Raw genomic sequence first — 23,031 nt, 5'->3', positions numbered from 1 at the left:
TGCCATATCACGTGTGGTTCTGGTAGTAATGCTGCATTACATGTGGTTCTGGTGGTAATGCTGCTATATTACATGTGGTAATGTTGCCAAATTACATGTAGTTTTGGAGGTAATGCTGCCATATTACATGTAGTTTTGGGGGTAATGCTGCCATATTACATGTAGTTTGGGGGTTATGCTGCCATATTACATGTAGTTTTGGGGGTAATTCTGCCATATTATATGTGGTTCTCGAGGTAATGATACCATATTACGTGTGGTTTGCATGCATGTGCCCTGACTTGCACGTGCATAGTATGAATCCGCTCATCTTTGGAAGTACTCAGGGATGAAAGTACTGCTGAAGACTGCCCGAGTTGATATGAAGATATATTTGTCCAAGTTGGTCAAAGAACTTCACCAGAGCCCTGGAATGAGGTGAGAGAGAGAGGACCAAAAGGATGTATGGGAGCCAGAGCCTTTGCTGTCCATAGGTAAGTATTTTTTTTCTTTTCGCTTCAGGCTACTTTTAAGTGAGTTAGGAGACAATCAGACAACATTCCATCTTCTTTGCAGTGCATAATGACATATGTGACAAAGTTGATCCTCGTCTCCACTATGCAATGATTATTTGCATAACATGGCACATAATGTTGTCTATTTACGTAATAGAAAGTTGTTTTACTAGTTAAACTACTGTTTCTAGTGTAGCAAAGGTCATTTGGGGGCTGTGAGAGCTACTATAAGAGAGGAAGGACTAAGGCCCGGTTCACACTTGCGGTTTTGCAAAAACCGCACCGGATGTCCGGACCGCACCGGAGCCGGATCGGACCTGAACCGTACGGTTCCTGTCCGGATCCGGTCCGGTTGCATACGGTTTCCGTGCGGTATGAACACGGTTGCGGTCCGGATCCGGATTCTAAAAGAGATAACAACCTGTATAAAAACAAAAAAAAATGTTGGGGTCTGGGAGGTCAGCAGAAGGGGGACCTGTGGAATCAGGCCCTCCGCTGTTTAGCACTCACCTCCACCTCCAACATGCTGCCAACATCTCCAGCTCGTGCTGCTCCACTCCAAAATGGTTGCCCATGTGTCCCCGATACAATATCGCCGCAACAATCCTCATAGGAAGTGGGGTAGAACATCCGGATTTTTTGCCAGTGTGTTGTGCGCTCTCCGGTTCTCATTGGTTTCCATTGGCCGGATGGTGCAGTCCGGCTCCGCCCCGGATACGGCTGCCGGAGGAGCCGGACCAAAAAATAGCGCATGTTGGAACGGACACCGGAGTCCGGATCCGGTCCGGCTCCGGTCCGGACGAAACGGACACATGTGAACCCTGGCATAGACTTACATTGCTATGCCGTGCGTCCGTTTCGTCCGGCCAGCATGCGGTGCGGCTCCGGCACGGCTATTCCGGATAGCCACCGCTAATGTGAACCGGGCCTAAGGGCTTAACTGGAAGACATACATGCTAGGGAGAAGTTATTAGAATCTGCTGTACTGAATCGTATTACCCGGATATAAATCAGCACAGAGGGAAAAAATCAGTAAGATGTCAGCAGCTGAAAAGAGTTTAATTGCTTCTGTAGGTCCAAAAGTATCTTTAATAGGTACACTAGAGGATGCGATACCCGGCACCCGACAATGGGGGACGGATGGTAATTCCTGCAGCTTGAAAAAATAGTGTTTTCACCACTTCTTCACTTTAACACCCCTTTTTATAGGTCTGTGCCATCAGCGTTGGGGCATGCATCCGGTAAATATTGCGGAAAACATACCTAATCATATTCGTGCATAGATAGACCAGGCACTGCCACTTTAACCGCTTTAATGTTTGTGCTCAGACCAAATCTGTAGACAACATTCAGATTTACATACAGTCTGTACAAGATACATCAAACCTGCATCAGTAGACGGTGGTGGAGTGAGTGAGAGGCCGGTGACCAGGGGTGGACGGGGCGGCACAAGTATCTTTAATACAATTTTAAAAAATGACTTCTGTACAAACAGTGGAGTAAGCAGTAAAGTGGAATGTGGCAGAAAAAGCAGCAGCCACCCAATAGAGATTCAGCAAACTTCTGATAACTCACACCTCCAGTACTGTAATCCAAATATACCACAGTTGTGACAAAGAGCTTTCAAATTCCCATTTAGGCTGTTAAACAGTTATTAGACTGCTGGGCTCTCTTTCGTCCCAGCCTCCTTCCAGCACTGAAGAAGGGGTGTTGCATGCCAGGCTAATAGAGCAATGTGCCATAATCTCTTAAACAGCTTAAACAATTTATCCACAACCCCCCCCCCCCCCCCCCCCCTTTGAAACTACATATCACTGCTAAACCACAACTGTATGCCAGTTGGCTGTCAGAATGTGAAATGCAATTGAACAAATTATTGTAGAACAACTGCAGACACCCAAACACTGTTATTTTCAGCACTTAGTTTCAGCAAACAGACAATGAAAACTTCAGTCTTCCTGGTGACACCACTTTAGGTAATCAAACTTAATGATGGAAGACTTCAGTTCACCCAGGCAATCTCACTGTGAAAGTTGGCAGCCCCAGTTCCCTATTGCAACACACTTATGGCAATCCAAAATATACAACAAGGGCTGGTTGTTTCAATAGAGGGTCTATCAAGAATTTTGAGATCTGTGGACTTGATTTCTGCTTGATCTTCAGACCCAAATAAAGATAAGACTTCAGTTTCCCCTAGTCAGATAACACTTATTATGATATAATAAATTGGTTGTGTAGTACGGATAACTACTAGAACATTAGTAGCAAAGAAAATAGTCTCATTTTTTTATTTTCAGTTATATAGTGTTTTTATAAGATTGCATCATTCTCTAATATTTGCAGTTTACACACTACTCAGCATTGTAAATGATTGTACAGAGCAGGCCAGTGAAATTTTGACCTGTCCTCAAAAAAGAAAATTGTGATGATTTGCTCAGCTGCCTGTGCAGGCAGGCAGTTTTTTGACCATTGTTTTGATTTGCATGCTGCAGGACTCTAGAAAGAAGAGCTTCTGTCAGTTTTGCAGCTTGTGCTTGCAGAGGAATTTGCATACGTTGTCATGGCCACATTCATTGGAGGCGTGTACTATAAGTACTATGTCTTTCCCACAATGCTTCGCTGTTCATAAGGATTTCGTCCTATGTAACACTCCTAGGGGGGGGGTTTGACCTTGCTCTCTGTTTGAACATCAGCTTAGAGTAATTCCTGAATCTGCTCTAGGCAGATTTCCCTAGTGCAGTTAGGATTGTATTATCTGTATTGCCTGTTCTGTCTTGTCTTGCCTGTTGCCATTGTCCTGTCCCTATGGTGGTCGACAGGAAATGGTTCTGATCTCTGTTCTTGGAGTATAGCTGGTGCAGCGGTTGCTACCAGCTATCTCTTCTGTTCTGTCTCCTGGGATCGCGCTAGCTACTTTTCGCTAGCGCTGGGGATCCTTCTGTTCTGTCTCCTGGGATCGCGCTAGTCACTTTTCGCTAGCGCTGGGGATCCTTCTGTTCTGTCTTCTGGGATCGCGCTAGCCACTTTTCGCTAGCGCTGGGGATCCTTCTGTTCTGCTACTCTGTACTTGGATCGCGCTAGCCACTTTTCGCTAGTGCTGTGGATCCTATCTCTCGCTTGTCCCTGTTTTTGTGTGTCTGTCTTGTCTGCTACGCTTGCTGGAGGCTCGGTGAGGTAACCGTTAAGCAAGCGCTCGCGTCCTCTGTTTCATGTTTGTCTGTTAATGGTTAGTTAGGCGTGCTTGTCTCTATTGTGCTTATCACGTGGAGACCGCGCATAACCGCGTGTACTGTTGCGAATGAGTGCGGTGTTCGCGGTTAGCTAGCGTTTGTTATTTTCCGTATCTCCTCATTGTATTATTTGCTGTGCCTTTGCTAACCTCGTATTCTGTCCTGATCTGCCTTGTGTCTCGTCTGGCGATCGCACTTCTCGCGATCGCGTTCCTATTTCATATCTGCTGTTGTGTGTGTGCGGTCGCGGGGTGGCGACTGGATTGGCGCACACACATACAACCTGTCCCTTTGCTCGTTCTCATTCGCAATCACCTCTCTTGCGATTGCGTTCTGCGCTTCGTACAATTCCTGTCTGGCATTTGTGGAGGTATAGAGGATTGGTTCCTCTGCACTCCCCAGCGCCATCTGCCGACAGGAATTTCCCTCTACAGGTGCGTAGCACCTTCTGATGGGTGCCTGCAATTACACGCTTGTGGAGGATTTCCGCCGTGTCAGCGCACGCGTTGTGCGCTGATCACGGAGAAAGTTCCACAATCGTTACAAAAATACAGTGATTGAAAGTTGAGATGACAAGCTTCAGAAGACAGAGCTCTCTGCAACTTTGAAAGTCTTGGAGCTCAATGGCTCTTTTGCATAGATAGCAACTGGAGTTTCTTAACTCTTCCTGTACTGGAAACAATATTAGATTTATGTCTCTGCTCCTAATGTTTTATTTATTAGCTGTACTACACATACAAATCATTATATCATATTTTTTTTTTTGCTTCTGTGTCTCTTTAAATAGGTTTCACCTTTAGATAGACTTGTAAGCAGTTAGCTGTCAAGCCACAGCAGTCAATGAAAGGCGGTGATGATTGGTGCCTCCCACCAGTCATCCAAGAGCCAGAGTACCTCTAAAGAGGCCTCCACCCCAGTGGGCTGCTGGCTTGGCATTTCAGACCACACAGCAAAGAGAGGAGAAGCAGCCAAGATGCTTCAACATGCAAACAGTATTGTATAAAATATCACTTTCTAGTGCACAGGTGTAAAAATCAAGGCCCGTGGGCTGAATGCAGCATATACTGGGAAAGATAATGCAGAGACCCAAGATTTCACTTCCCATGACAAGGCCTCAAACTCAAAAATTTTAAACCTGAAATCAAAAGCTAAAGTCTGGTACACACACTGGATGGCTTACCTGGTCTGATCCTCCCCGTTACATCGCAAAGAGACCATGAGCGCAAGATCATCTTAGCCCAGTACAGGTTGAGAGCATTGCTCTCCTCCTTTATCCACCTGCTCCGTTGTGTGTAATGCATTATACTTCCTCCTTGCTCAATAGCAACAGAATGCACCTCTATATCAGAAAAAGAGGAGAGAAGAAAGTGCCTCTATGGTGCAATACCTTTGATTCAGCTTGCAAATTGCAAAAGAAATGTACGTACGAGATTTCAAAAATGTTCAAGCGTATCTCACATGCCCAATGTTCTACTCTTTGGACATCAAGCATGGCCAGATGGTAAACCTGACTTAACACTGGTGTGTCAAATAGCGTCATCATTATCACCCGATACAGAGCTTGCCTGGACTCTAGACCTAGTACCACGTACCCTTGTCGATGTCCCGCACTGGCCATGATCAACATCCAAGAAGTGTTTGCAAATTTGTATACAGTCCATATATAGTCCACCCTTGGTGGAGGGGTGTATCCCCATTTCTTCCTATCTACAGAGAGCGACTTCTTAAACCTGAGTTGGATCAGGTTATAATTCTTCCCACCTGCTCGGTCAGTGGTTGCCTGTGCGGTAACCCGTGTTTGTGAGTATAACTACTAATATTCTCATTTTGATCTACACGATTGACTTAAATACTACACTATATTGGGGCTCTCGGGTCTTTCTTTGTTTTAAACATCCAAGGAGTGGAACATTGGGCATGTAAGATACACTTGCAAATTTTTGCGATCTTGTACGTGAATTTCTTTTGCAATTTGCAAACTGAATTAAAGGTATTGAAACCAGGCTGTCAGTAAACAACATCCTGGGCCCTCTACAATCTTGCTTTAAGAAACACCACAGCTGTGAAACAGCCCGCATCCAAGTCTGCAACGATCTGCTCATGGCAAGGGACAGAGGGGAATGCTCCATCCTAATCCTGTTGGATCTCTCAGCGGTTTTTTATACAATTGACCATGAAATCCTGCTTAACAGACTGCAGGAGTACTGTGGCATCAGTGGATCAGTCCTCCAGTGGTTCAGATCATTCCTGACTGACAGAACACAGAGAGTATCCCTAGGACCTATAATGTCCAAACCTGCACCTCTACAATTCGGAGTGCCACAAGGATCAATCCTATCCCCTCTGCTGTTTGTAATCTACATGTTGCCACTCGGTACACTTATCCAATGACATGGCCTGACGTACCACTGCTACGCCGATGACACACAGCTATACCTGTCCTTCAAACCTGGTGGAACAGACCCTACTCCAAAAATAAACTCTTGCTTAGCTGAGCTACAGGCATGGATGAATGATAACTGGTTGAAACTGAATGCTGACAAAACTGAGGTCCTTTTTGTACAAAGCCAGCGCTCGCCATCAAAACAGCTCTATCCTAAAGCAACACCAATCAGGATTGGGAATTCAGACATAAACAGCTCCAACCTTGTGCGCAGCCTTGGCGTACTAATCGATGGGGAATTGAGTTTCAGAAACCATATTTCTTCTGTAGTTAAATATTCCTACTTTCATCTGAAGAACATTGCAAAGATTAAACATCTGATTCCCCCAGAGGATCTTCCAACTCTATTTCAGGCCTTCATCACATCACGGCTGGACTACTGCAATGCCCTTTATGCTGGCCTCCCCAAAAAGGACCTGCGTCACCTGCAATTAGTGCAGAATGCTGCTGCCAGATTGCTAACAAACCAGCCTCGCCACTGTCACATTACACCGATCCTTCTCTCATTGCACTGGCTACCAGTAGAATGGAGAATACTCTTCAAGATTGGACTGCTGACATTCAAATTCCTGCACATTCTGGGCCCTGGATACATGAAGGACTTGCTGAAGCTGCACCACACCTCTCACAACCTCAGATCAGCAAGTTCTATAAACTTGGTCACTCCCAGAGTGCACCTCAAAAAATCTGGAGATAGAGCCTTCTGTCATGCTGCCCCTACTCTTTGGCACTCCCGGCCACACCCAGTAAAGACAGCACCATCCCTGGAGCTATTCAAATCCAGACTGAAAAGCCACCTGTTTAGCCTGGCATTTCCGGACGTATAAAATTCTTCCGCTGTACCACGATGGTCTGAGCCATGCTTATGCGCTTTGAGTCCTACGGGAGAAAAGCGCTTTACAAATGTTATTTGTTGTTGTTATTGCACAATAGAGGCACTCTCTCCTCTTTTTCCTGTCAAATCCCACCACTGAGAGAGCTGCTCTGGATGCTACCTTTCCTCTTTTCATTGTCTGTCTGTGGAATTAGAGAACTTATACACTTTGGACATAATATTCTTTAGTCCTGGTTGTAACACAAAGCGTGCATATATTTGTTTAGAATGTATCTCTAGCCTGAAGGCTAACATGGCGCCTTTACATCACTCAACCACAAAGTGTCAGCCAAAGATTGGAGTACTGATCCCTGCATGCAACAGTAATTGTGAGTTGAGGGAGTTGTAAAACATTAAACAGACGGGTTGAAAAGTCTTACTGACCCTCATCATATCTGTATATACCATTACATAATGAGACACATTTTTACACCGGTTCATTTTAAGGATAGCACAGAATATAGAGTGAGAATTGAAGACCGCCTTTCTGCTGATTGTTCCCCTGGCAAGTACAAAGCTTACATTGAATAGAAATTGCTCATTCAGGGAAAAGGAAGAATCAATGACCAGAAATTATTGTAACAAGGTCATTGGACATTTTAGCACCGAAAGCATAAAGCGCAGGTCACATAAAATAAAATGAGCAATGCTTGGCCAGACTAAGACCTGAGTGTCAGACTTGTAATTGTACAGCTCAGGAAAGATATCTGAGATACACTATAGTATAACCACGGAACATAATGAGTTTTCTGCTAATAGTTCTGACAAAATACAGCCAGGCCTAACAGCTGCTACATACCGTATATTAATGTCAAAATGAGTAGCTCCAAATCTTCTCTGTTACAATTTCTAGGTATTCCATTCTGCTACAGCACTGGAGGCTTTATACCTAATAGTTTCATCTGTAGTTTTTTTTTTGTCAGTGATTTTGCTGTGGCATATTATGTGATGTGGAATTACTAGCTGTCTGCTGATCCGTATCTTATGGATATTGTGAACGGATCCTAAAAAAACCTAAAGGATCCGTCAACTGTACTTTGTGGTAAAATGAACAAGTTTTCTGCTATAGTTGGAACAGAGATTTAGGACACTTAATACATTAAAATGCGCTAGTACACTTTTTTTTTTCCTCCATAGCAGTGCATTATAAAAAAGCTTTCAAATAAAGCGTGTATTATGGGAACTGAGCCATAGGAAAACATGGACATTACTTTGAAAATCAGTTGTCCTTTCAGTTAAAACTGAGAGCAACGGATTAAGTGTACAAGGACCCTAAAGCCCTATCTACACAATACAATTTTTTGTGCGATTCAAAAAACAATGGCAAATTGAATCGAATCGAATCCCGATCGGACATGTCGGACTGAATCGAATCGAATCAATGAATTGAATCGCACAAAAAATTGTTTTGTGTGGATGGGGCTTAATGGTGCCCATACACGGTGCAATACAATTTCCAGTTTATTCAACCAAAACGATCAAATTGGAAGAATGTCAAAAATAATCTTTTTTTCCAATCAAGAAAAATGAACGATTATCCTTTTTTTAAAATAAAAATCCAATCGGACATGTTGGAAAAATCTTAATATTCGATTGAATGTAATAATCAAACGAAATTATCTAATCGAAAAAAATGAAAGGAAAACATTGTACTACGTATGGGCACCATAAGACAGTTTACACTGCGTCTGTTGCTTTCAGTTATAACTGAAAGGACAACGATGTGCAAGTTAATGTCCATGTTTCCCAATGGCCTCTTTCACACTGTACGCTGAAAAACTGACTTTTTTTCACATTGCACTGCTATGGAACAACTGATCAGTTAAAACGCATCAGTATTTCAGCATTCAGTGTGAAAGAGCCCTATAAGGAGCCTTTTTGTAAAATTAATGGTCTGCAGATTACAAGAAAAGTGTTGTTATTTCTGCCAAAACAATGTTACTTCCAGACGCTGTGCATATTATTGACATATTTATAAAAGTAGCAATCAGCTTAAATGATCACAGCTTTCTTCCAGGATTGCCATTTACTGCGATTGTCATTGTTGCTTTTAATAATTGACAAAATTAATCATCACATTTTCAAAGGGAGAAACAGATGATTATTACCTTACAGACTGGCCAGGCCCATTCATCACTTTGACAGAGGAGAATGCCAGAGGCTTCAGCTAAGTGCAAGGGTGGTTTTTAAATATCCTGTTTATCAGGTTGTGGGTAACTGACACTCTTGTGGTGATCCACTGCTTCATTATAAGTGAATGGCTCACTTTGTTTTGGCAAACAATTTGCTCATCATATAAAATCAGTAGCTCTGTAATGCAGCTGCAACCCACAAGCAATCCGTCTGGCGGATCAACTCACCCCCAGCGACGGTCGATGTTCATGCCGCTTCCCCACCAGCCGCATGGCGTCATGCACACGCCACTCCATTGTCCCTCCGTCTCTCCACATAGTAACATATTGAGTCATCAGCTACATGGCTGGCACATGTCTGTGCAGCCCAGGCAGGGGATCGGGTCCCAATTCTCAAAGGGCGATATACATCAAAGGCAGTGGCAGACAAAGCCAACAGTGGGTCCTGGTGCAGAATAAATGAAGGGGTCCCCATGCAAGTGGCCATGATCAGAACAGATCATGGTTGGATCCAAATAATGTTGGTAACGTACACGTACATGAACCTAGGTTACATTCTGTAGGCACTGTATTAACCTAGCACACATTTGATACTTGTGTATGACTGGTCAACAAGCAATTATCACTGTTCCTCATGCGTTACAGGGAGAAATACATAGAAGGGATGCTACATGGGCCCTTGGAGGACATGGGGCCCCTGTGCGGCTGCACCACCTGCACAGGCCTATGTCCGCCTCTGGTCAAAGGTGTGTATGCACATTAACACTAATCTCCCTCCCAAAGCATTCCCCTATCTGTACACCTAAAGGTAGACATGCATCTAGTGATTTGGCTGTACTATTGACTATTCAATTCGATTATTTTATAGAAACGAGAGTAAATTGAGTGTGTTCCAGAGTTCTCAATCAATGAAAAGTGGCTTAGTCGATCGAGCAGGATGCAAAATATCGGTCAATTACATAGGAATCAGCTACTGTTCACATGTCACTCGATCAACTCTGAATCAATGTTTGCATTCTGAGCATGGAGACACAACATGAGCATGGAGACACAACATGAGCATGGAGACACAATGGTCAAAACGAATTTGAAGGTGAATCACATAAGATATTGTTTCTAGTGTGTAGGTTACTAGTCAATCGACTTCCGATCAACTATAATGCAGTCAATTCCTTAAAGGGAAGGTTCAGGGACGCCTTGAAAAAAAATAAAAATCCATATCCACTTACCTGGGGCTTCCTCCAGCCCGTGGCAGGCAGGAGGTGCCCTCGCCGCCGCTCCAGAGGCTCCCGGTTGTCTTCGGTGGCCGACCCGACCTGGCCAGGCCGGCTGCCAGGTCGGGCTCTTCTGCGCTCCAAGGACGGGCTCTTCTGTGTCCCACGCGGGCGCGCTGACGTCATCGGACGTCCTCCGGGCTGTACTGCGCAGTACTGGGCTGTACTACGGCCTGGCCAGGTCGGGTCGGCCACCGAAGACGACCGGGAGCCTCTGGAGCGGCGGCTAGGGTACCTCCTGCCTGCCACGGGCTGGAGGAAGCCCCAGGTAAGTGGATATGGATTTTTATTTTTTTCAAGGCGTCCCTGAACCTTCCCTTTAATAAAGTCAATTGCTTTGTCGCCTGAATCAGAATCACTTGATTTATGACTACCTTAACACTAACCGCCCTCCGAAAGCAAACTCCTATTAGCCTAACACTAACCCCTTCCAAAACGCCTAACCTTCACCTCCTCTCCCTGACTGACTATTATCGCTATCCTCCTCTCCCTACCCTATCACCTAATATTAACTTACCTAACATTACCTTTCCTTCTATATCATAGCCAAGCCCTGGTGTCTATATCCGGAGCTCAGCTATTAGTAGTAAAGCTCAAGCGCTGCATAGGTGACAACCAGTGCTGCATAACCGATATCTGGAGCTCAGCTATATTGTAGCCAAGCTCTGAGGCAACATAAGTGGCTATTTCTAGCATCTGAATTTTGCACCCATATTAACTGCTTTGATAAACAGGCCCCCTAATACTAGCCACCAACTTTAGATGATGGTTGGTTGCAAATCATTTGTATGAGCTTCACTCATTTTCTGGCACCAATACTATTCAGACCACTGGGGATCCAATGTGCTGCATTATGCAATTCTTTTAGTATTATATTCCCTCACACCCTCTCCCTCTCTCCACGGGGCACAACATCCATGCTTGGCCAAACCATGCTGCCTGACTGTTCATACACTTCTCTTTAATTTCTGCATCATCCTTTGTATGTGTGGCTGTGGCTGAACTGTCTGTACAAACATTTAAACAGGTCTAAGGAGTAATGTCTTGTATGTGCACTGCATACATTACTATGGATGAGAAGTGTCTTGCTCTTCCATGTTATCCTTCCATAGCAATGAATAGTTATGCCTGATTGACTAGAGCATGCACATTCATTCATAGCACAGATTCTCCTGTGAACACAAGATCAGTGAAATGGCGATGAGCCAATAGATTCATATCTATGAATAACATTGTAAGAGATCAGGGCGGAGTCACAGATGCATACTGTGTCGAGTTACTTTTCGAATAAGGTTTCACTCGATTCTATGTTAATGCATTCTAAAACACCAAGCAATTAATCCTAGTCAGTTTATGGACTGGAAGGAGCCTTAAAGCGGGATTATCACCATAAAAATTTAAACAGCAACTGGTCTGAGTGTATCAAGTGATAAAGATGCTAATCCTGCATTCAAAACTTTTTCTGCTGTTATGGTTTGGAGTTACAACATACCTAAGGAGCACTGGCCTTTTAATTGCCATTGCCAAACAGTTGCATGGTGGGTGGTTTTTTATCTACAATGTATTCCCCCTCTTCCCTTTATTTCCTCTTTCTAATGACATAAGACAGTGCACTTCCTAGTATAGACCTCAGTGGGAGTGTCTGAAGATTCTGGGAGGAGGGCGGGTAACGAATACACAATTAGCAAGAGGAGAAAAACAGAGTGAGGGCTGGTGCACACCGAGCGGCTTTTTGGGCGTTTTCAGATCCGCTTGCGGCTGCGGATCTGCTTGGTCAATGTATTTCAATGGGGTGGTGCACACCAGAGCGGCAGGCGTTTTGCAGAAACGAAAAATGCCTGGGTGAGGCATTTTTTGGATTTCGGATGCGTTTCTGCCTCAATGTTAAGTATAGGAAAAACGCAAACCGCTCTGAAAAACGCCTGTTCAGAGCGGTTTTGCAGGCGTTTTTGTTACAGAAGCTGTTCAGTAACAGCTTTACTGTAACAATATATGAAATCTACTATACTGAAAACCGCAGCAGCAATCCGCAAAACGCTAGCAAAACGCCATAGAAAAATAAAAAAAAGCGTTTAAAAATCTGCTAGCATTTTGCGGATCTGCTAGCGGTTTTTGGTGTGCACCAGCCCTCAGGGAGGAAATGATGTCAGGATTAGCTTCATTCAAAGGTAACTAAGATGGAAACTATCTAGAATAGGATTCTCTGCTTTTCCTTTATAAAATTCACAGGAATCATAACATGGACAGTGCAATACATCTGTTATGTAAGTAGAAGTAGTATTTATCTACTTATATATATGTATTTTATTTCTAGGTTAGCATGGGTGTCACTTCTCTAATGCACACTTTGCACAAAGGAAAGTGAAGCCCTGGTTGCACAACAGAAATATTTTCAATTAAGAGTGTGCACTTAATACACATATGTCCCATCTCATAAGAGAAGTCCCTGTCTTGATGAGCAGGGACACAAGTGTTTTTTTTAACCTGCCCTCAGTGTTGCACATTATAACATAATATTGGGCATGCTCATGTGCTCCAGTTTGGGCCCTGTACGTATAGATGACAGCTAACTACTAATGTTTGAAAATTCCGACATATTGGATGCTCTTTGCTGCAGACTTTTGTCATTCAATATTCTGTTTAACAGACACCGGGCACACATTTTCATGAATGGCTGCAAGATTACTTTGATAAGATCATTTGTGCCAAACAACTTTTATAGCAATATCATAAAGGGAACCTAAAGCAAGGATTAAATATTTATTTCCTTTTAAAGGGATACTGTAGGGGGTCGGGGGAAAATGAGCTGAACTTACCCGGGGCTTCTAATGGTCCCCCGCAGACATTCTGTGTTGGCGCAGCCACTCCCCAATGCTCCGGCCCCGCCTCCGGTTCACTTCTGGAATTTCTGACTTTAAAGTCAAAAAACCACTGCGCCTGCACGCCCGTGTCCTCGCTCCCGCTGATGTCACCAGGAGTGTACTGCGCAGACACAGACCATACTGGGCCTGCGCTGTGCGCTCTTGATGACATCAGCGGGATCGAGGACACGGCAACGCAGGCGCAGTGGTTTTCTGACTTTAAAGTCAGAAATTCCAGAAGTGAACCGGAGGCGGGGCCGGAGCATCGGTGAGCGGCTGCGCGGGCACAGGATGTCTGCGGGGGACCATTAGAAGCCCCAGGTAAGTTCAGCTCATTTTCCCCCGACCCCCCTACAGTATCCCTTTAAGCAATGCCAGTTGCCTGGCTGTCCTGCTGATTTCTTCAATTCACTGCAATAGTGTCTGAATCACACACCTGAAACAAGCATGTGACTAGTCCAGTCAGACTTGAGTCAGAACACCTGATCTGCATGCTTGTTCAGAGTCTATGGCTACAAGTATTAAAGACAGAGGATTAGCAGGACAGCAAGGTGATATGCATTGTTTGAAAGGAAATAAATATGGCAGTCTCCAGGACCACTATCGCAAAAAAAAAAGAAGAAAAAACATTTAAAATACATATATCTAAGAAGTACAATTCTCCCAGATAAAATGCTCCATAAATGATGCTTCTCCTATGTTGCTTTCACTTACAGTAGGTAGTACAAATCTGACAGATCTAACAGATTTGGACTAATCCATATGCTCACTAGGAATTTTGCAGTATTTCCTTTTTTCTTTACAAAAGGACTCAATAGAAATGATCTCTATAATGATGCTGGCCGGCCTGGCCTCCCTACTCACTTGCACACTATTTTGGCAGTTGGACTGAGCAACAGTAAGTGCTTTTGAAAATAAAGAAAACCATGAGAATCCCCCATGAAGAGATGGACTATTTCAAAACCTGTCAGGTCTTTCACATTTTTACTGTCTTTTGTAAGTGACAGCGAGATAAGAAAAAAGTAATTTATATTACACTTTATTCTGAAACAAATGCACATTTTATACATATGCATACACCTGGATTTTAAATATTATAATTTTCCATGATAGTCCTCCCTTTCCCTTAACCTCCTTGCCGGTTTTCCCGACCTGAGCTCGGGGTAGAAAAAACAAGCAGGGCTCTTTCACATCACAGGGTGCGTTGAGAAAAGCTGAAAGTCTCCTTTTTGCTGTTTGCGTTTTACTACTTTTTGTTGTGCGTTTTGCTGCGTTTTCAACGCAAGTGAATGCATTTTAGTGCGTTTTCAATGCGTTAACGCAAGTATGAAAACGCAGCGTTTTTTTTTTTTTTACTATTTTGAATAGTGTGAAATGCAAATTAAAGAGAAATGATTGGTTGTTTGAATATCATTCAGTGTATGGTGCCTAGAAACACTAGCCTGGCAGTGATTGGTTTAAAAAATAAACAAATCTTGGTTTGTTTTTTTAACTTTAACAAATGCATTTTCTGGTGACATGATTGGTTAATTATTTTGAATGCCAGTGATTGGTTGTAGAGAAGTGTATATAAAGCAGAGTTACTTGCCTAGTCATTTGTGGGTTTGTAGTAGAGGAGTAATCAGTTCTTTCAGCTGTGTTAGTTTGTACTTTCTGATAATGTATGCTGAAGTTGGTTTAGCTTTAATCCTTATAATTGCTATTATGCAATTAAGAAGAAAAGCTCAAAGGAGGAGGTACTGGGTGCATCCATTGTTGATGGAGCGACAACAGAAGGGTGCTTTCAGAGTGCTGTATGCTGACCTCAGGAGCCATCCAGAAAAATTTTTCAACTATACCAGGATGACAATACCCAGGTAAGCCTAATGTCATAAAATGTAATGTGCCTGTGTGCGTGTGCGTGTGTGTGTGTGTGTGTGTGTGTGTGTAGTGTGTTAAAAAGGTTTATATAATTTTTGTAATTTCATTTTATATTACAGTTTTGATGCACTTCTGGATATGTGCCACAGTGACCTATTAAAGCAGACTACTACATTCCGGAACCCAATATCACCGGTTGAGAGATTAGTCATCACATTGCGGTGAGTATGTAATGTGTTATTGTATGTTAAAGTGAACCTAAAGTCTGGCCCAAAAAAATGAGATGAACTCACACGGGGCTTCCCTCAGCCCCCTGCAGCCGATTGTTGTCCTCGCAGCCCCGCTCCTATGGTCCAGGACCCGCCAGGAGGCCGCAATAGCAGCATATGCGGCGATATACAGGCTGGGAACGCGAACACTCACTCGCTTTCCAATTTCTGTCTGCTGGTGACGGCCAAACCGGAAGTGTTCGCCGGCGGGTCCATGGCCATCGGAGCGGGGCTGCGAGGGCAACGATCGGCTGGGGGGGGGGCTGAGGGAAGCCCCGGGTGAGTTCATCTCTTTTTTTTTGGCCAGACCTTAGGTTCACTTTAAGCAAGTGTTCATTTCCATACATGTACATGGTATTGTTTTTTTTTTTGCTTCAAACCATTGAACTGTGTGTGTGTGTGTATTAGTAGTGCTCCAGTGTTTTGTACTATGGATAGCACAGCTGTGGTCGGCAGTGCTCTACATAGTACATAACCCTTGTGGGTGTGTTGTATTTTTGATTTTGGTTACTTACCTTCAACCCATACAACCGTTATGTACTATGTATAGCACCTAACTGTGGTTAGCAGTGCTCTACATAGTACATGACATTTGTGGGTGTGTTGTATTTTTGATTGTTTTTTTACTTACCTTCAACCCATAGAACCGTGTGTTAGGAGTGCTCCAGTGTTATGTACTGTGGATAGCACAGCTGTGGTCGGCAGTGCTCTACATAGTACATAACCCTTGTGGGTGTGTTGTATTTTTGATTTTGGTTACTTACCTTCAACCCATACAACCGTTATGTACTATGTATAGCACCTAACTGTGGTTAGCAGTGCTCTACATAGTACATGACATTTGTGGGTGTGTTGTATTTTTGATTGTTTTTTTACTTACCTTCAACCCATAGAACCGTGTGTTAGGAGTGCTCCAGTGTTATGTACTGTGGATAGCACAGCTGTGGTCGGCAGTGCTCTACATAGTACATAACCCTTGTGGGTGTGTTGTATTTTTGATTTTGGTTACTTACCTTCAACCCATACAACCGTTATGTACTATGTATAGCACCTAACTGTGGTTAGCAGTGCTCTACATAGTACATGACATTTGTGGGTGTGTTGTATTTTTGATTGTTTTTTTACTTACCTTCAACCCATAGAACCGTGTGTTAGGAGTGCTCCAGTGTTATGTACTGTGGATAGCACAGCTGTGGTCGGCAGTGCTCTACATAGTACATAACCCTTGTGGGTGTGTTGTATTTTTGATTTTGGTTACTTACCTTCAACCCATACAACCGTTATGTACTATGTATAGCACATAACTGTGGTTAGCAGTGCTCTACATAGTACATGACAGTAAACTTTAGTATTGGTAACATTTGTTTTTGGGCAATTGGAGTTGATTTGTATTTTAATTTCATTTTTAGATTCTTGGCAACTGGCAACAGCTACACCTCTTTGCACTATCAATTTAGATTGGGGATTTCAACTATTCAAGGCATTGTGAATTCCACCTGTCGTATAATTTGGGCAGTCTTACAACCAAGGCACTTGAAATTCCCGTCTAGTCAAAAGTGGCAAGAAATTGCCGATAACTTCTGGCTTAAACACGGCTTCCCAAATTGCATTGGGGCAATCGATGGGAAGCATGTCCGGTTGATTTGCCCCCCTTGCAGTGGTAGTAAGTACCATAATTACAAAAAATACTTTTCGATAACACTGCTTGCTGTCGTAGATGCAGACTACCGCTTTACATATATAGATGTTGGAAACTACGGCAGCAGCAATGATGCAAGCATATTTGAAAGATGTAAACTGGGTGTACGTCTGAATGACGGAAAGTTGGACCTTCCGCCAGCGAGACCTTGGCCCGGAAGAACCGAACCGAAGCCTTTCACTTTTGTTGCTGACGAAGGATTTGGGTTGAGTGTGAATGTCATGCGGCCATATTCTCAAAAAAAAATGAACTTGCACAAGACTGCTTTCAATAACAGACTGACCCATGCACGTCGTGTTGTCGAGTGCACTTTTGGTATACTCTCCAATAAATGGCGTGTATTTCACACCAGCATGCAGTTACATCCTGAGAACGCTGTGCATGTTGTCAAAGCTGCATGTGTGCTGCACAACTACTTGCGGGACATGGAAGGTGGGATTGTGCCTGAGATTATTGAACATCCGTTGGTACAAATTGCAGGACCAATCCCCAGAGGATCATCTTCAGCACTGAACTTGAGGGATGAGCTGTTATTCTATTTCATCAATGATGACCCACGTAGTTGGCAGTACAAGGACTAAAAACTGACAAGTTCAGGAAACGTTTACATGGGTTTTTTTGCAATAAAAAAATAAATTTCTGGTTATTATATGAAATAAAAGAAGTTACATTTATTTTTCTGTACTTTTCCTCCTTACTTACTACCAACAACATGTATGAAAAAGTTGTACATATGTGTGATATTGTATTTTTATGCTGCGCACACACGTTGATTTTCCCCGCTACATTCGCGTGAACAAATGAGTCAATTGGATTATTTCAAGCATGCTCGATTTTATTTCTAACGGTCCTGCCGTCGATTTTGCATGATAAGTATACAAAAGCAACGTCAGGAATGATAGAAATCCAATTAAGCATGTTTTAAATAATCGACTTATCCATTCGATAATGCGAATCGAGTGGGGAAATCGAAACGTGTGTACACAGCATTATGCTGGGTACACACTAGGAGATTTTCTGGTCTATTCACTGTCATATCGATTATTTTCAACATGTCCAATTTGCTTTGCGATCTTTTTCTGAGCATTTTCCGATAGATTTCCGTGCACTGTAATAGGAAATCGATCCGAAAATGCTCGGAAAACGATCGAAAAGGAAATCTAACATGTTGTTCTCCAATTTGTAAGTAAACAATTGGATATAAAAAAACAATACACTTGGGTAAACATAACCTTTCTTTATTTGCTTGTTAAAATTTGCAAATTTTTTTTTTTATTTAGAGAAATAAACACTGAAATAGTGTCTGCAACAGTGCAAAAGTGTACAGTAACGTACTGTAAGGTATCGAACATTATTAAAATGCAAACATCAACTGCAAAAAACAGCACAATAACAAAAATAACACCACAATGTCAAATTAGCATAACGCCAAAAAATTTTGGGAGAAAGTGCTACATATACACATTTTTCAGTATTCAAGGTAGGCATTTTTATTGAGTACCCTCTACCTTTTAAATGAAAAGAGCAATAAAAGCATACCAATACCACAAATTAACATAAATATAGCTATAGTGTGTGTTGGGGGGGGGGGGGTCTCTTAAATTACATAGCGACACATCCTCCTGCTCCTTCCTTTGCTGTTTGTGTCATATTCATGTCGGCGTTCCAGCAACTTGATTGGACCTTGACCCGGACAAAATACACCCTGCGTGCGAAGTACGTCCTTCCCTCTTCACTTCTGGCAGGCAAATAGTGATCGGCTCCGGGGCACGCTGACCCCTCTGACTAATCCGTGATTCGTGTCCGCTCCAGTTCATCAAGCCTCACATGACAATCAATTGACGTTTGGTGTAATGGAGCGCACACAAAGCGCAGATAAGGCACCGTGCTTCTGAGACAATCGCTACATGCCATCCAAAAGTGAAGAGGGAAGGACATACTACGCACACAGGCCGTGGAGGTACAAGCAAGTTACCGGTACATCTGCAAGAATATGAAGCAAATGGCGGACGGTGAAGGGGTTGCTATGTAGTTTTAAACCACAACACACTGCAGCTATGTTTATTATCAACCGACATGTGTGATTCTAACATTGCTGTATCCAAATGCACTGAAAAACAAAAAAAAAACCACTACAGGTTTGAAAGACCAGGTAAGGTGTTATCATGACCTGTCTAAAATATCTTTGCTACGGCAAGGCCCAGTTCACATTTGCAGTTTTTAAATAGTAAGTGTTTTCAACAAATGGATCTATTCACAAAAAACCATTGTTAGAGACAGGGGCGCCGCGAGGCATAAAGCGAACCAAGCGGTCGCTTGGGGCCTCACAATCTTAGGGGCCTCGGCGGCTCCGTGACGTCGGCGTGACGTCACTTTTTCCCCGCAGCCCCGCCGGGCTGGCAGAGCAGAGCAGGGCTACAGGAAGATGGCCGCCGCCGAAGCCCTGCTCTGGAGACTATGTCTCCAGTACAGGGCTTCGGGTGGCCATCTTCCCGACCCGTAGCCCTGCATGAATCAGCGCGGGAGATTGGAGGAGGAAGCCAGGGAGGGAGCTCCGTGGGAACTGCGCGCCTGAGAAGCCGGCCGGGAGAGGAGACCAGGGAGAGAAGACTTCTGCCAGTGCCAGCCTGCCAGGTGAGTAAATTCTTTTCTTTTTGCAGCCGCAGCCCTAATTGCGAATTTGCGATTGATTTCTGCTGAACTGTGCCCTAATTGCATTTGATATCTGCTGAAAATGTGGCCCTAATTGCGATTGATTTCTGCTGAACTGTGCCCTAATTGCGTTTGATATCTGCTGAAAATGTGGCCCTAATTGCGATTGATTTCTGCTGAACTGTGCCCTAAATGCGTTTGATATCTGCTGAAAATGTGGCCCTAATTGCGATTGATTTCTGCTGAACTGTGCCCTAAATGCGTTTGATATCTGCTGAAAATGTGGCCCTAATTGCGATTGATTTCTGCTGAACTGTGCCCTAAATGCGTTTGATATCTGCTGAAAATGTGGCCCTAATTGCGATTGATTTCTGCTGAACTGTGCCCTAAATGCGTTTGATATCTGCTGAAAATGTGGCCCTAATTGCGATTGATTTCTGCTGAACTGTGCCCTAAATGCGTTTGATATCTGCTGAAAATGTGGCCCTAATTGCGATTGATTTCTGCTGAACTGTGCCCTAAATGCGTTTGATATCTGCTGAAAATGTGGCCCTAATTGCGATTGATTTCTGCTGAACTGTGCCCTAAATGCGTTTGATATCTGCTGAAAATGTGGCCCTAATTGCGATTGATTTCTGCTGAACTGTGCCCTAAATGCGTTTGATATCTGCTGAAAATGTGGCCCTAATTGCGATTGATTTCTGCTGAACTGTGCCCTAATTGCGTTTGATATCTGCTGAAAATGTGGCCCTAATTGCGATTGATTTCTGCTGAACTGTGCCCTAAATGCGTTTGATATCTGCTGAAAATGTGGCCCTAATTGCGATTGATTTCTGCTGAACTGTGCCCTAAATGCGTTTGATTTCTGCTGAAAATGTGCCCTAATTGCGTTTGATTTCGGCTGAAAATGTGCCCTAATTGCGTTTGATTTCTGCTGAAAATGTGCCCTAATTGCGTTTGATTTCTGCTGAAATGTGGCCCAAATTGCGTTTTTATTTTCTGGTGTCTGGGGTAACTGTTGCTGCATTTATTATTTAATGGTCATAGTTGGCTATATTTGCTGTGCTACGGTTAAGCTTCGCCCATACAATGTCATGGCCGCGCCAATCTTTCGGCGCGCTACGCGCGCCTCAATCACCCCAACATCCATTTTTTCCCCGCAAACAGCCCCGCCCCAATCCGCCCTCCTGCTCCACCCACATGTCATGGCCACGCCCACTTATGCGGGATAGCCACACCCATTTTTCGCCGCGGCGCGCTTGGCGCGCCGCAGGATAGGGCCTCTTGCTACAGTCCGCTTGGGGCCACAAAAACCTTAGCTGCACCCCTGGTTAGAGATATGTTCTAGTCCCCCAAATCCTGAAACTGCTACAGTCCCTATTTTTCACATACCATGCGCTTTGTTCTCTCTGTGTAAGACGAGGAAGCATCTTCCGTTGCCTGTTGTACAATTAACGATATGAATTTGTCTACTGAAAACGGATGCAATCATTGAATGATCTGCTCAGTTTTCAGTATGTGAACAGGCCACATACCATCCGGATCAAGTTAATCCAAAACCACATTCACTGACATAAAACGCAAATGTGAACTGGATCTTACTGCCTACATAGAGTTTTGAACAGTTTGGGGGACTGTGAAGCCACCTAACTTCAGAAGCATACCGCTTGGGTAGAGAACGGGAGACATTAGTCTCTGCCACATGTAACAAAAAAAAGTGGAATGTTGGATACACACGTTGTGGTTTCCCGTGCGAATCGCAGTATCTATTCCATCGATTCGATTATTTCGAACATATTCAAGCGTGTTTCGATAGATAAAGTCGTCGATTAAGCATACTTCATATGTAAAATCGACGGCTGTATCCATCGAAACACGGTCGAACATGTTGGAATTAATCGAATCAACGGAATAGATACTGCGATTCGCACGGCACAGCGCAACGTGTGTATCCAGGATAACGCTCACATAAATGCAGGACAGTGCTGGTCTTTTTTACCTCAACGTACTAAATATATCTTTCCATATGTGTAAAAACACAAAACCTCAGCATACATAACTGTACAGTGACACACCAAAAAATAGGGATGGACGATGTACATAACAGCAATATAGGTGATCTAGTGTAAAGGGAAACAGGTGAAGTAAAGAAAAGCTCTTGTATATATATTGTGCTTCCACTTGCCTCATACACGCGGATGGCTCACACGCCACCAACCACCACTGCCTGCATCTACGAGAACCGGCTATCGTCACAAACGTCATTGGAGGCAGAGTAGGCTTGGTAAGTGTGCCCTCTATTTCTTCAGCCGCTGCTGTTGAGATACGTAAATAGCTCACTTCTCTTACACTACAGTGCCTCAGACTGATGGAAGAGCAGTGAACCGGTTCTCGTACATGCGGGCACTGGTGGATGGTGGCATGGAAGTGATCCGGGTGTATGTGGCTGGAGGAAGGTCAACGTATGAACAAAAGTTTTTCACAACTACAGCTCTCCGGATACACAAACACTAGATGTATGTATAAGTTCCAAGAACAAATTATCATGTTATCGGGGTGTACATGAAAAGTAGGTATTTATCAATAAGTTGAAATTGGTGCACATACCACTAACAACTTTTTTAACATATTCTAACTCTCCACTGTAGGTAAAATGAACAAAAGTTAGTCAACCCCTAAAACATTTGAAATTTTAAAGATCAGTGAAATAATAGCCTTCTGAGGCACTACTGTCACCCGCATTGCTGTCTTGTTGTTGAAAACCCTGTTGGGCCTGGGTGTAATCAGTTGGGGGGGTTGTGTTTCTTTGAACACTTCGATTTGGTAAATTTTGTGGACTTGGGCAGCCAGACCTTAGCTCTTGCAGAAATGAAGGCATATTAGTATCAGACTCATATGTTTGGGGACGTTCAATAATATCAGGGAAAGAATATGAACTGCTCATGTACTGAAAATTTGAATCCCCACTTTGACTATCACTACGTCGGGGTGGAAAGGATTGAGGACGCACTGTACCACTTTGTGGTTGTTTTTTAAGCTGGGTCTGCTGTGGGTTGTTATCTGAAGACTGTAGATGATATTGCTGATAGGTACGTTGTACCTCAGCATGTGTAGGCACATTTGGATGAGCTGGTTTCAAAGAATACTTTTGTAAATACTGAGCATGCATAGACTGACCAACATTGCCACTATGTGGCACTGCATGTTGTATAGGAGTACTTGAACGTACTACAGGTTGCTCAC

General features: G+C 43.5%; 1 protein-coding gene and 1 long non-coding RNA gene across 2 annotated transcripts in view; one reads left to right on the top strand and one right to left on the bottom strand.

The window, feature by feature from the left end:
* KCNMB2 (potassium calcium-activated channel subfamily M regulatory beta subunit 2) overlaps nucleotides 1-23,031 on the bottom strand; it is a 632,563-nt gene that overhangs the window by 463,823 nt on the left and 145,709 nt on the right. The window lies entirely within an intron of this gene.
* Nucleotides 14,953-17,479, top strand: LOC137570600 (uncharacterized). The gene is made up of 3 exons (XR_011031103.1): nucleotides 14,953-15,164; nucleotides 15,288-15,389; nucleotides 16,847-17,479. It is a non-coding gene; the product is annotated as an uncharacterized lncRNA (long non-coding RNA).

The sequence above is a fragment of the Hyperolius riggenbachi genome, chromosome 4 (genome assembly GCF_040937935.1).
Source record: "Hyperolius riggenbachi isolate aHypRig1 chromosome 4, aHypRig1.pri, whole genome shotgun sequence".
NCBI lineage: Eukaryota > Metazoa > Chordata > Amphibia > Anura > Hyperoliidae > Hyperolius > Hyperolius riggenbachi.
The sequence above is the reverse complement of the archived record's forward strand: the minus strand, read 5'-3'. Positions and strand labels throughout refer to the sequence as shown.